Source organism: Fringilla coelebs (assembly GCF_963513975.1).
Source record: "Fringilla coelebs genome assembly, chromosome: 9".
Lineage (NCBI taxonomy): Eukaryota > Metazoa > Chordata > Aves > Passeriformes > Fringillidae > Fringilla > Fringilla coelebs.
The window spans coordinates 11,438,482-11,450,655 of NC_140067.1; positions in this window are offsets into that span (position 1 = coordinate 11,438,482).

Sequence of the window (12,174 nt, forward strand, 5' to 3'; positions counted from 1 at the left end):
CATAGTATGAAAAATTACAGTGATGAAGGTTAGATCCATGTCAAACAGTCTTTGTCTAGAATCTTATGACTCATGAAATTTTCTCTTGTATACCCTAATTTTCAGAGTTAAACTCCATTATTTTGCTACCTTGCAAATATACAACCTTCTACATATATTCAGGAACTATGACCAGCCCTAGAAATTATTACCTGTATAGAGGTCAGGAGAGAAATACTCCAAAACCACACTGGAGCTCATTTTAGTTGTCACTATTTTGTTGACATGGGTAATAGGATGCAAGTAAATGTAGTATGAAGAATTGCTCCTTTTGCAACTGTCAAACAGGGAAACTGAACATTTCTTTGCGTTTTTCACACTGTTTCTAAAAGGAACAGCAGCCAGAAAGCCAAATGGAGAACCAAGGTGGTCATTAATTCACACTGGCCTTCCAAAAGTGTTTGGCCAACTTGAAGTATTTCTATAGCTTGAAGTGTTACTATAACCCTCCCTGGATCACTCCATTAGTGTTACAGGTTTTACCTGAATTCTTCTGTGGCCACCTCTCAACAGTTCTGGGATCTCACAGCCATTAAATTTATGTATCTACACACCACTTCCACAAAGCCACTGTTATTTCTGCTTTCTACATAGGAAAAGTGAGTGCCAGGTTAAAGTCATGTTTAAAGTCATAAAGGCTTGCAGAATCCCAGGTCTATAGGAACACTAACATTATATGTTAGTTCAGGTTATTGAGAGAAGAAATACCTGAAGATTGAATGAAATGAAATAACATAAATTATAATTTTTAAAAAATCATCATTGGTTGTGGCCACTATGCAACCTATTTCTCTAGGAGCAGCAAATGACTTCTGCTAAGTGTAATGAAACTAGAAAATAAAGTTTGACGAAATCAACAGATTTGGAATGTCCTCCTCAAAACACCACCTTTTTAGTGCCTGCAGGCCCTTTGATCAAACAATGCCAGTCCATTCTGCAGAAAACAGGGCATAGCAGTCCCAGCTAATAAAACCTGGGATTTGTGGGTACTGTAGATCTAGCAGTTCATGACTGAGTGGCTTAAAGAGTAAAGTTTTTATTTGCACTAGGGATTCATGAAAGACAGGCAGCAAAAAAGGTGAACCATACGATGCAGAGGTATATGTCATTGGACACAGATGCAGTCATAGGTTGATGCAGGTAAATGGAACTCTTCTACTTTTAATTTAGAATGATTTGATAATATTTCTTATTACATCTGTGTTTACCATTATACCATTGTCTGCAAAATTAACACATGTAGTACTTCTGGAAATTGGGATTTTACAGTTATTGCAGCCTTCGCTTGTAAAACTGTAGCCAGAGTTTGAACTTGAAATATGCCCCTTCAACCTTTTAATTTATGGAATATATTAAGCTGTAGAAATGTAAATAGGCATACAAGGGGAAGCCTATTAACTAGATTACATTCTTGATTTACAAAAGCAAAGGAAGACTGATAAACAGCACAGATACTGCCTGTGCATTGTCTTATGGGAAGATCCATGTGTGTTGGATAAGGGAAGTAATACCCCATCATCCACTCTTTAACCAGCCCTTGAGGAGCATGTTCCAGATAACAGAGCCAGAAAAAGCTCTGTAGATGAAAGCAGGAGATACTGGGCACAGACAAAGTCAGCCCATGAGCCATAGCATGCAGTGTTCAGAGAACAAAGCAGAGATTTGAAAATGCAATACAGAAATAAATCAAAAAGCATGTTAAATAGTTGCATGGAGTGAAATGGACTTGCAATAATAATTAAAAAAATTACCTCCTATAAAGCTTCTCTTTCTTCAGATTATCAATTTTGCTCTATTGATAACTATGTAAAAAGAAAAAACAGCGAGTACTGTCTTTATTGTATACTCTTGGTATAACAGTAAGGAAATCTCAGGTGTAGAATTTAAATGAAATATTTAATTTAATTTTCTTTGCACTGCAGTGATACTTGGACCACTCAGTCAAGCCAGACATGAGTGGGTAGTGGGAATTGCAGATCTGCATTTGCTCTTACATGTTTTACTTGTTCAGTCACCTTTAGTTTTCTTTCTGGGGCCTGATGGGAGCCCCCAGATTTGGGCTCAGGCCACAGAATTATCAAGAAAGCGGGCTAATAAAAAAGTACTGCAATTGACTGCTTAGTAACCAGGTGAAGTTGAGATTGATTTGTAGGAAATTTGAACTGTCCCCTACTACAGGAATAAGCAAAGTAAATGACTCATTCCTGTATTGAAGCAGGTAACAACTGTGAAGATTGATACCTTTATTTTCCAAATCTTTTGAGTGGACCCTAAGTCAATCCTACTAAACAGACAGCAAATATTTTAAGATCTGATTAGTGTGTAAGCTGATGGCTTTATAACCTTAAAACCTTTATGACCCATCTCTGCAGGCAGGAAGGGTATGTTTTGATTTTGTCCTGGATTGCAGTCTACAGTTGTTAGAGAATGACTGACAGCTTAGAAAATCAAAACAGCTTTTTTTTTTTTTTTTTTTTTTTTTTTTGTACACGTATATGTGTGTCTCTGTATGTATTTCTATCCATAAAGCCTTAGAATTTTCAAAAGCAGCTTGAGCACCATGTTGATTGGGTCATAAGGAGATTTTATTTCAGCAAAATTCTTATTCAGTTCAGAAGAACTAGAAAAGGATGGTGAAGACCTGTCCTTAATCATCAGAATGGCATTTTTCTGTAGCAATTTACGTCTCTGGATGGTCCACATACAAAATTCTTAGATGTATATCCTGTATCTTTCTGCCAGGATCTGAGTCCAGAAAAAATCACGGTTGGCACATGAGTAGAACTGAAAGTAATTTTCAAATGCTTTGTTTTAAACTAATTTATCAATATTTAGGAGCCAAAAGTAGCCTCAGCCTGTTAGTGCAGATCGAGGTCTGCTGAAGACTTTCATCAGGCTTGACTCTTAGACACATCAGTCATCCTTTAGATATAAACATGTCTGCTAAATTGCTGCAAGTAAAATATGTGTATTTGTCCTTGCAGGATGAGGGCTTTGAACTAAGAGTGAAACTTTCCAAATTGTTTTGTCACCAAAGAGTTTCACAACTTTATTCCAGTACCAAAAGTGAATTAATTGACAGCATATGTTAATTGCAGGAAACTTTGCTCTTTACATAGACCTCAAAAACATCTTAAGCCAATGGGGTAAACAGTGTAGAAAGGATACAAAAATATTTCAACTGTATGCCATTCTTCAGTCATTTTTAAGCTCATTATTATTGCTTATATATAAATCCCTAGAAATAGGTGTATCCAATAGATCTGCTGATAGATCCTGAATGAGAATCACACAAATGGCAGGTTGTAATTAGACAGGGGGTGGGGGAATGAGTCTGATGTTCTGCCAGAGCTCATTAAAACAGGTTGTGCACTCCAGTGCTCAGAACATCACTCATGACTGGTAACAGAAGATACTACTGGCTGCATAGGGAGGAGAACATGAAATTATTTTTCTAAAAAAATTAGGAAAAAATGGAGAAGAAAGGGGAAGTAAAGAAGAGTGATTCTTCTTTTCAAGGACTGAGATAATGCTGTTCTGACCATATGTTGGTAAACCAAAATGCAATTGTGTTTTACCATTTATTAACAGGGCAAATGTTCACTGCTCAAAGGTGCCAGGGTCAGAGTCAGTGCCTGTACTGCCCAGTCTGACTGGCATTTATTTGGCAAGGTGCACATATTTTTTTGGCAGATCTGGTGGTTGCACTTGCCAATCATGTCCTATACATTCCTGTGTGTTTATGTTTGACAGTATAAAAAGATGTGTGTAGTGCTGTGAGCTGCCATTTCTCGTTAAAGCTGATGCAGTTCTAGAAAGCATTTCATCTGGGGACAACTTTTATGCATTCTTACTCATCCTTGCTTTCTAATGGCCAGGTTTTGACCCTGAAGGATGCTTTTAATATGTAGATAACACAGATCACCACTTGTCCCAGCAAGGTCAAACAAAATAGGAATTGCTATGTGGCAGCCTTGGCTTTGCTGCATTTACTGTGGCCAGACAGAATGGACACCCTGCATGGGGTAGCAGAAGAGAGGGGGGAAAAATGCTTTTGAATGCAGTAATGGACTCATGAAGCTTATTTTGCCAACAAATGTTCTGTAGTTCACAGAAAGGTAAAAAGCAGTGAAGCAGGAGTGTGTACAGCGAAATAGCCTTAGGTGCATTGATAGCCACTTTTAAAAAAAGGGAAAAAAAATAAATACTGTGTAAAATACTAAGATATGGTAAAAAATGAGAGCAGATGTAGACTTGAAATGAAGAGTTAGGATAAGCTGTTTAGTAACCAATTAACAAAATTAGTGTAATGAAGTTTTCTTAAAGTAAAAATGCAAGAATATTTCCCCTCTGTTGATTCCCACATAAGAGGAAGCTTTGGCAAGTCTGAAGGTTATTTCAGCCAGAGTGTGTCAGAGCAGGAGGCCAAAGGTCAGCACATCTTCTGCACAGATCTTGAGAGAGAACATAGGTCCTTAAAGGGCTAATATTATCTGTTAAATACTTCTTTCATAAACTTCATCTTAGGATAAGATATTCTTATTCTGTAAATCCTGTACCAAGTAAAATATCATTCTCATTTATATAGGGCAGGTAAGAGGATTTATCCCCAGTTTAGCTAGACTGAAGGATTGAACAGAAATTTGGTTAGTAAATGGTATCTCCAGTAAACCAGATTTGTGATTCCTTGTTTGAATGCTATTCCAATATTCTATGGAGATATTGTGTCCATATTATATGAACAATATTACCCCCTTCATTGCTTATTGATCAGAGATAATAAAACTCCCTGGATCCTGCTCTGATTTCAGCTGTAATCCTATAAATCTAATGGAAAAGCAAAGCTGATAACTTTTCCTTTGTAGAAATGGGTGAATCCAGACTGAATACCTGCCAGCCATTCCTAATCCAAATCATGAACAAATGACCACATATTAACATATCAGTGTAAGACTACACAGGGTGAGGCAAGGTACTGGCAGAAATGCTAATGAAAAATAGCCCTTCTTTATTAAGGGGAGAGCACATAGCAGAATCAGCTCTAAGGTTTGCTTTGGCAGCTGCTCTGGAGTTGGTGGCCATAGGACGATTGACATTTCCTGAGAATCTGGGCTAGAGATGCTCTCCTCTCCACAGTAATTTGGGACTGAACTTACAAACCAAGACAACCATGGAAATCATGGCTTTTTGGAAAGGAAAGTTTTCAGTGCTTCTGCTTCTACTGCTCTAGCATGTTCTCAGCTACTGTCATAACTGGTTTTGATCTATGCCAATGGCTGGACAAACTTGGCAAATGCATGGAAAAGTTTTTGTTTCAAAATGCAGGGAATAGCAGAGAAAGGTCCTGGAAAAGGAGAAATTTCTGGCTCTGTGGCACATTATAACTGGTGAAATGGAGCAGTCAGCTGTGCTATCAACAGCTCTGGACTAAGAGATTTTTGGGATGTAGATTAAGACCAAACTGATAACTTGCTTAAGCCATCATACAAATACATCACCTAGAATAGCCAAAGCCTACAATTATTCTTAATACTAAACAGAGAAATTATTGGAAAAGGCTGGGAATATGTTGAGGCCTCTACAATATTTTCTATATTTGCTGCTTTCTTTATGTAGAGAGAGCTGCTTTCTCTTTGTAAATGTATGAACAGGTGTTAAGATGAACCAGTAAAGAGGTTACAAGAATATTAATTGCTGCTTTGAAGTGTTATCTTTAGGGAAAGTAAATTAAAACATAAACAAAGCAAGTAATAAGTATGCTCCTGAGGCAAGAGATAATACTCACTCAGAGAAGTTTCAACACCAAATGACCCAGCATTTTACTGCCACTGAGGGAGCAGAAAGGCTGTCCTCTGTCACAAGAGACCATTCCTGAAGTCAGGGAAGTATTTAAAGTGGATACCAATTTCATCTTGTTCTGAAGTGAGAAGTTCAGAGCTTTTACACCAGTTCTTCACCAGAGGACCAACCTTTAATTAGCTGAATCTGCACATATCTGACTAAATGGATGCTCCAGCTGTTTTGTATAGTGTATCTGGAGGCCTGGCACACTCTTTGTTTGGTAAACTTGTCCAACTGGGTATTTCAGAGTTTTTTTTACCTGAGTAAACTCCTAGGATGCTTGGTTGCAACTCTGTACCACCTGGGATAGCACTTGCAACCTTGAAGTTTACATGACAGGTGAATGAAGTCTGGATAAAGACAAGGAAATTAATCTTTCTTTAGCAAGAATAATTTTGCCACCAAATTCAATGGTACAGAATAGGTTTTTATCCAGTATATGCAAATCTGACTCCTTTCTTTTGATCACAGGGCTGTCTTGATCTTAGTTGTATGGCATGACCCATTTGGAATCAAAGTGGTTTTGAGTGTCAGGTATTGTGATGAATTCCCCAGATATATTCCAAGCTCTGGATTGCTTGCTAGGTTTTGGTCCTGTTCAGTCATTTTTGTTTCAGTTCTGGGATTTGACATTTCATATTAATAAATGGTGTTTGTGAGACAGTGGGCATTAATATCTGAGTGGGCAGAAGCTTTACTGACCCTGACATTTGATGAAGAGCTCATCTACCTACATAAATCAGGTTGGTTACTGGAATACTGTGATGTGTTTATTTCTGAACAGTAGCATAAGCCAAACAGATACATCAGTAAAGGGATAGAAAGAACATATCAACAGGAGTCTGAATGGAGACCAAATGCTGATGAGAATGAAACCTTATCTCAGGATGCAGGAGTTGGCATTCCCTGCTGCCAACAGCTTTCACACGCCAAATAAGAGAGAGAAATGTTTTATAAAAATTATAAAGAAGTTGGGAAACCCCTTAGATAACTATCCACCTACATGGAGCTGTCCCTGAAAAACCAAACAGCAGGAATGAAATCCAATAAATGCTTGTTCTTCAGTACAGCCAAATGTCAGCTGTGGGGCTTCAGTGAAATGAACAAACTCTGTCCTGAGTAAATATATATATTAATAGCTTGGAGCTGCACTATCAAAGAAAAACAGCTGAACAGCGGAACAACAAAACAAAGAAGCTCTGAGGCCTTCCACTGCCTACAGCAATATGCAGTTCAAGATGAATACTCTGCTCATTTCCATTCTAAACTAAACTCTATCTTCAATGCTATCAATATTATCAGTGTCATTACTGCAACTGCAGCATGAGTTTAATGCAATAGCTATTAATTAGACCATTTTGCCCTCCTCCAACAACAACCCTAGTGCATCAGTTCCTAATGGAGTTTATCTTATTGTATTTTGATTTTGCTCAGAGCAGCCTTTCTGAATTTTAAGTTACTGTACAATAATTCAAAGTACAGCAAAGGTTATAGAATACCCTTCATACTTTACCAGCTCATCTGCTTCACAACATTACACACCAGCAGCATAAACAGCCAACTCAATAATGAAGAATGCTGACATAAAAAATAGCACCCTACAATCACACACTCCAACTCTTTTCACTCCTCTCTTGGTGGTCAGCAAGGTGAACAAAATCAGGAATGTCAAAGAGAGAGGGCAAACCAGTTAAAACTTCACTTTCAGAGGTAAGAACTTCTCATCCTTTAAACATCATCAGCTGTTCCATTTGTTTTGCACCACAATGGTTATCCTGTATAGCTTCAGTACTTCTGGATTTGTGTAAATCTCATTGTTTCTTTTGTCAGCCTATATTTAGCACGTTCTCTAACGTGCTGGTTGGGGTCTGTCCATTGTACATGAAAGAGCAGTAAGTTAATTTGCTTTGTGGGAGCAGACGTTGCTTCCTCGGGTTGCACATCTGCCTGTAGTGACATTGCTGTGCTCCTGCCTCCTTTAGTTATTGAGTCTCTACAGGACATGGAATACACACCTCTTCTTACCTACCTCTGTCTCCTCTGCTCCTTTGTGTTTTCACAGTCCCCATCACAAACAGAGCTCAGCTGCTCAGCTCCAGCAAAATGAAAAAATAAAAACTCAGGGTACCTTCTGAAAACCCAGCTCCTTCAGTCTGTTGCCGAAATTAGCCACAAAATGTTGTAAAGATTTCCTAACATTCCAACCAACAATCAGCTCCCTTTCCTAATCTGTGGAGATGACAGTTGTTTCCCACCAATTCATGAAAATGTAAACTGATATTTGCCTATAATTTTGGAAGAGGACAGTGGGTTTTATTGATAATTTCTATTGTAATCCTTGCTGCTGTGGGTGAGTTTCTGCTTTCTCTCTCAAACAAATTATCTAAAGTTTGACTTAACCTATCAACCAAGGAAGTTTTGAGATCTATAGTCACATATGTATACATAGATAGATATACACGCATATGTTAGTGTGTATGTTAGAATCATCTGTTCCATGAAATTGCTATTTCCTGACTTTGGATGGGGTATATTTTGAAGGAAAGCACATTCTGGTCAAATTTCATTTCAGTAATTAGTGAGATATGTGGACTTGGTTTTTTGGGGGTTTTTTGTTGTGTGTTTTTTTTTTTTTTTTTTAATGGAAAAGAAACTAAAACAGAACCTATTTTTTTTTTTGAAATTTCAAAATGCTTTAACTCATATTTGGTTGCAGTTTCTGCTTTTCAGGTTTATCATAACCTGTAAGCCAACATGTAACTAGATTGCAGGCATCTGATCCAGCAGCTTCTATGCAAGCAAACCCCCCACTGACTCCTGCTGACTTAAGGGAAGCATCTTATTGCTATTGATGATGAGTTTGAGTCCCTACAAGTGTGAAGCTTTAGGTCCAAATGTGCTGAGAGGCTTAAAATATCCATGAACAGAAATACAGATAATCAGTATTGCTGAAATGTCAGAGAAGTTACTCAAAAGTGTCATGATGCAGTTTCCTTATCATTGAAGCTATCCCTGAAAGGAAAGAGAACTGTAGGGTCTTCCATAATCTTTTTATAAGATCATTATGGCCTCATCCCTTTAGAACACTTGATACTCTTGGCTCCCTGGAGTGGAACAGGAATGAAGTGAGCACGTGGGACAGTTAGTTCTGAAATCTTTGATTTTGAGATTCGGTGCAAGTTCTGCCTGAGTGATTTATGAGGCAGTTGTTAGGAAGGAGGCTTGAGGATTTAGCCCTTTATGTCTCTCTGGTTTGGACTCACAAGTATTTAAAACTCCATTATTGTTTTAGTAAAGCTGTTTAAGAATTTGCTGAAAACACTGTCTCCCTTGATTCTTAATGTCTACAGGATATTTCTTATGATAAATATTAATAATTTTCAAGGACACAGATGAATGCATTTTTATAATTATCAAAACCCAGACATACCGGTTTAGTGTTTAAAATTAATTATAGTATGGAAACCAGCATTCCATAAGGGAATTATATTAACTCATCAGAATGAGTTCATTTTGCCTTTCAATTTACATTTGTTGAATTTTATTTACTGATTTTGTATTTAACGTCTAAGCACTTATTGAAATCTCAGGTTTTGTAACTAGAGGGCCTTATTCCTAAATGTTTGACTTGATGTGTATTTAATTTAGATGACCATGTATTTGAACCTGCAACAAGTACATAAATAGAAATATCTTCAGAGAATAAGGGTAACTAATTTTCAAAAAGTGCCTTCAGTTGCAACATTCTTTATGGCATGAGAATGAAAGATTAGTATTTCAGCATTTTAGATTGGTTTTCCTTCAGGATTCCTCCGTTTACTATGATATTGAAAGGCAAAGGTGAGCAAGCACAAATGGCAGTTACCCAATGCTGATTTCAGGGCCTACTCTATCTTAGAGTCTTTAAAGGGTTACTAATGTATAACCAAATGGGACACCATTTTAAGGGCAGTTCTGCAAATACAAGCTCTCAGCTCTAATGCAATCTACTTTAGAGTCGCCACCCAATCTCGCCAATATTTTGAAGACTGGTTTGCTTCTATCAGCAAAAATAGCACTGAAAGTGGGCACCCTTGACTAGTCTTCCTCGAAAGTCAAAATTGAGATAGTATTGTGACATTAGTATGCATCCTTGCTCAGAACAGTGTAACTGATGCAATACATTTACAGCAAATTTTAAAATTTCCATCATAGTAAAGAGAAACTGTCATTCAATCCAGTGAAATGCTTTCTCAGCGTCAAAAGATGCTATTACCACAGGACTGGCATCATTTTTCATCTTAAAGAGGATATTAAACAAGCACAGCAAATTCGTGCAGGTGAGCCTACTGTACTAAACATAAAATAAAACCACGCATTGTTCAGGATGAATTATTTTAATACTTATACTTTGAGTCAATTGGCCAATAACTTTGCCAATTTGTTAATACCTGAATTTAGGAATAAAATGGATCAATGTAACCTATATTGGTATATGTTTCAGTCTGTTTCAATGTTGCCAGAATCAGCACCCTGCAGTCAGGGAAGTATCTGCTGGTCAGCACCTGGTTTGCATAATGTAGTGTTACAAAGATGAAAAAACAGCCAACATCAGCTGGCAAAAAAAAAAAAGTTCCCCTTTTGAAATGTGAAGGCTAACCTTGTCTAATGATTACAAGATTTATGAACAATTCAATAGCAACAGACTATAAAAGTGATAGGTCAGGCCACGTGTACACAAAGACTAAGCAGCTTTGGGTGAGATAAAAGATAAGGCAAAGATCCAGCTTAGATCCAGAGCTGTATTTTCAAGACAGCCCAGCATGCTGAGCAGTAACATCTTTATACAGAAATACTTAGGTTTGAGTTTAGGAATATATTTTAATCACACAGATTTGAATAAATAGCCCCCCTTTTCATGGATCTTGTGCTCCAGGCAGAGAGAAGCAAAGATGTTATTTCCCTTTACACCACTTTATTAAGATTCAGAAATGTTATTTCACTTACATTAGGCATGATCAGGGAGCATCCATTGCATACCATACTTCCTGTGTACCATCTTCAACTTCTAAATCCTGATTAGCTGGCTTGAAATGTCAGCAGCCATGGGCAGCTTTAGACCCCACAGATTTCTTTTCTGTTTGTATGAGTGAAACTGTGCAGATCAGACTTACAATTTTCATGACGTTTTGATTGACTTCTGGACTGTCTGTGATGCTAAGACATTGTTTATCCCTGACACACCCTTCAAAGTGCTTCTCCCCTTGCACTGTTTCTGTATTTGCTGCATATACTCTTTCCACCCTCCTCTAATCCCTTCCCCTTCCTCTCTCACCCTTCAAAAATGTAAAGCTGTGAAGAGAGCAGTCTTTCTTCTGAATGTTAGTTAATAATATCCAGACTGTGAAACTAAAACTTACAGTACTGCATTTCTAATTAATCAGAAAGACATGCTGTAATAATATAGCTACAGACAAGGAGCTCTGCTAGCAATCACCCAGTGCTCTGCTGAAAAGCAGCTTGCCAAGCAGACCAATCATTAGCCAATTACATCATGGAGCTGTGTATGGAATGGATTTGGTACATCCGTGGTAGAGCAGATGGTGGGGAAGAGCAGCCAGGGAGGGCCTAGTCCAGCTGCTCAATGGCTGGGCGAAGAAAAGTTGGGGAAAAAAAAGGGAAAGAAAAGAGCACAAGTGGTTTTAGTTGAAGATGAGGATGGGGGTATTTGAGAACGGTTTCTGTGGGGTGTTAGTTGTAGCTGTAATGTGTTGGAACAATTAGTACAGGTAATTTGAAAGCGCTGCAGTGATCATGGCTCCTGGTTCATGGTTTCTGGTTCAGGTCTGCATGGTTTCTTGTAGGTCCTTGTGCCTTGCTGTCTAGAGAGGCGATACAAAGCAAAAAGGGCTGAGGAGAGGAAACTACAAACCAGAGTTGGACCATATGCCTAAAACATTTGCTAATAGAGGCTGGCTCAGCTTCTCATGAAATGAGCCTGTGCATAGCCTGTCTTTGTCTTCTGGTGAGAGTGAGGAAAAGAATTTTTTTTCCAATGCGCGTTAGTCTCTCATGTGTCTCATCAGCTTTTGATAGCTGCTAATTGTAATTCAGGAAAGACTGTGGGGCTTCATAACTTATGGTAGCTAGAAATGTGCAGAATCAGAGTCAAGTTATGTTCTAAGCCAGTATTTGTGTGAGGTCACTTCCCACCCCATTCTGTTTGAAGCTTCTTTCAAGCTGAGATGGGAGAGGGTGCTATTGCAGCAATTCTTGGATGATGCTGAGAAATAAGAATTCTTGGGTTTGAGAAGT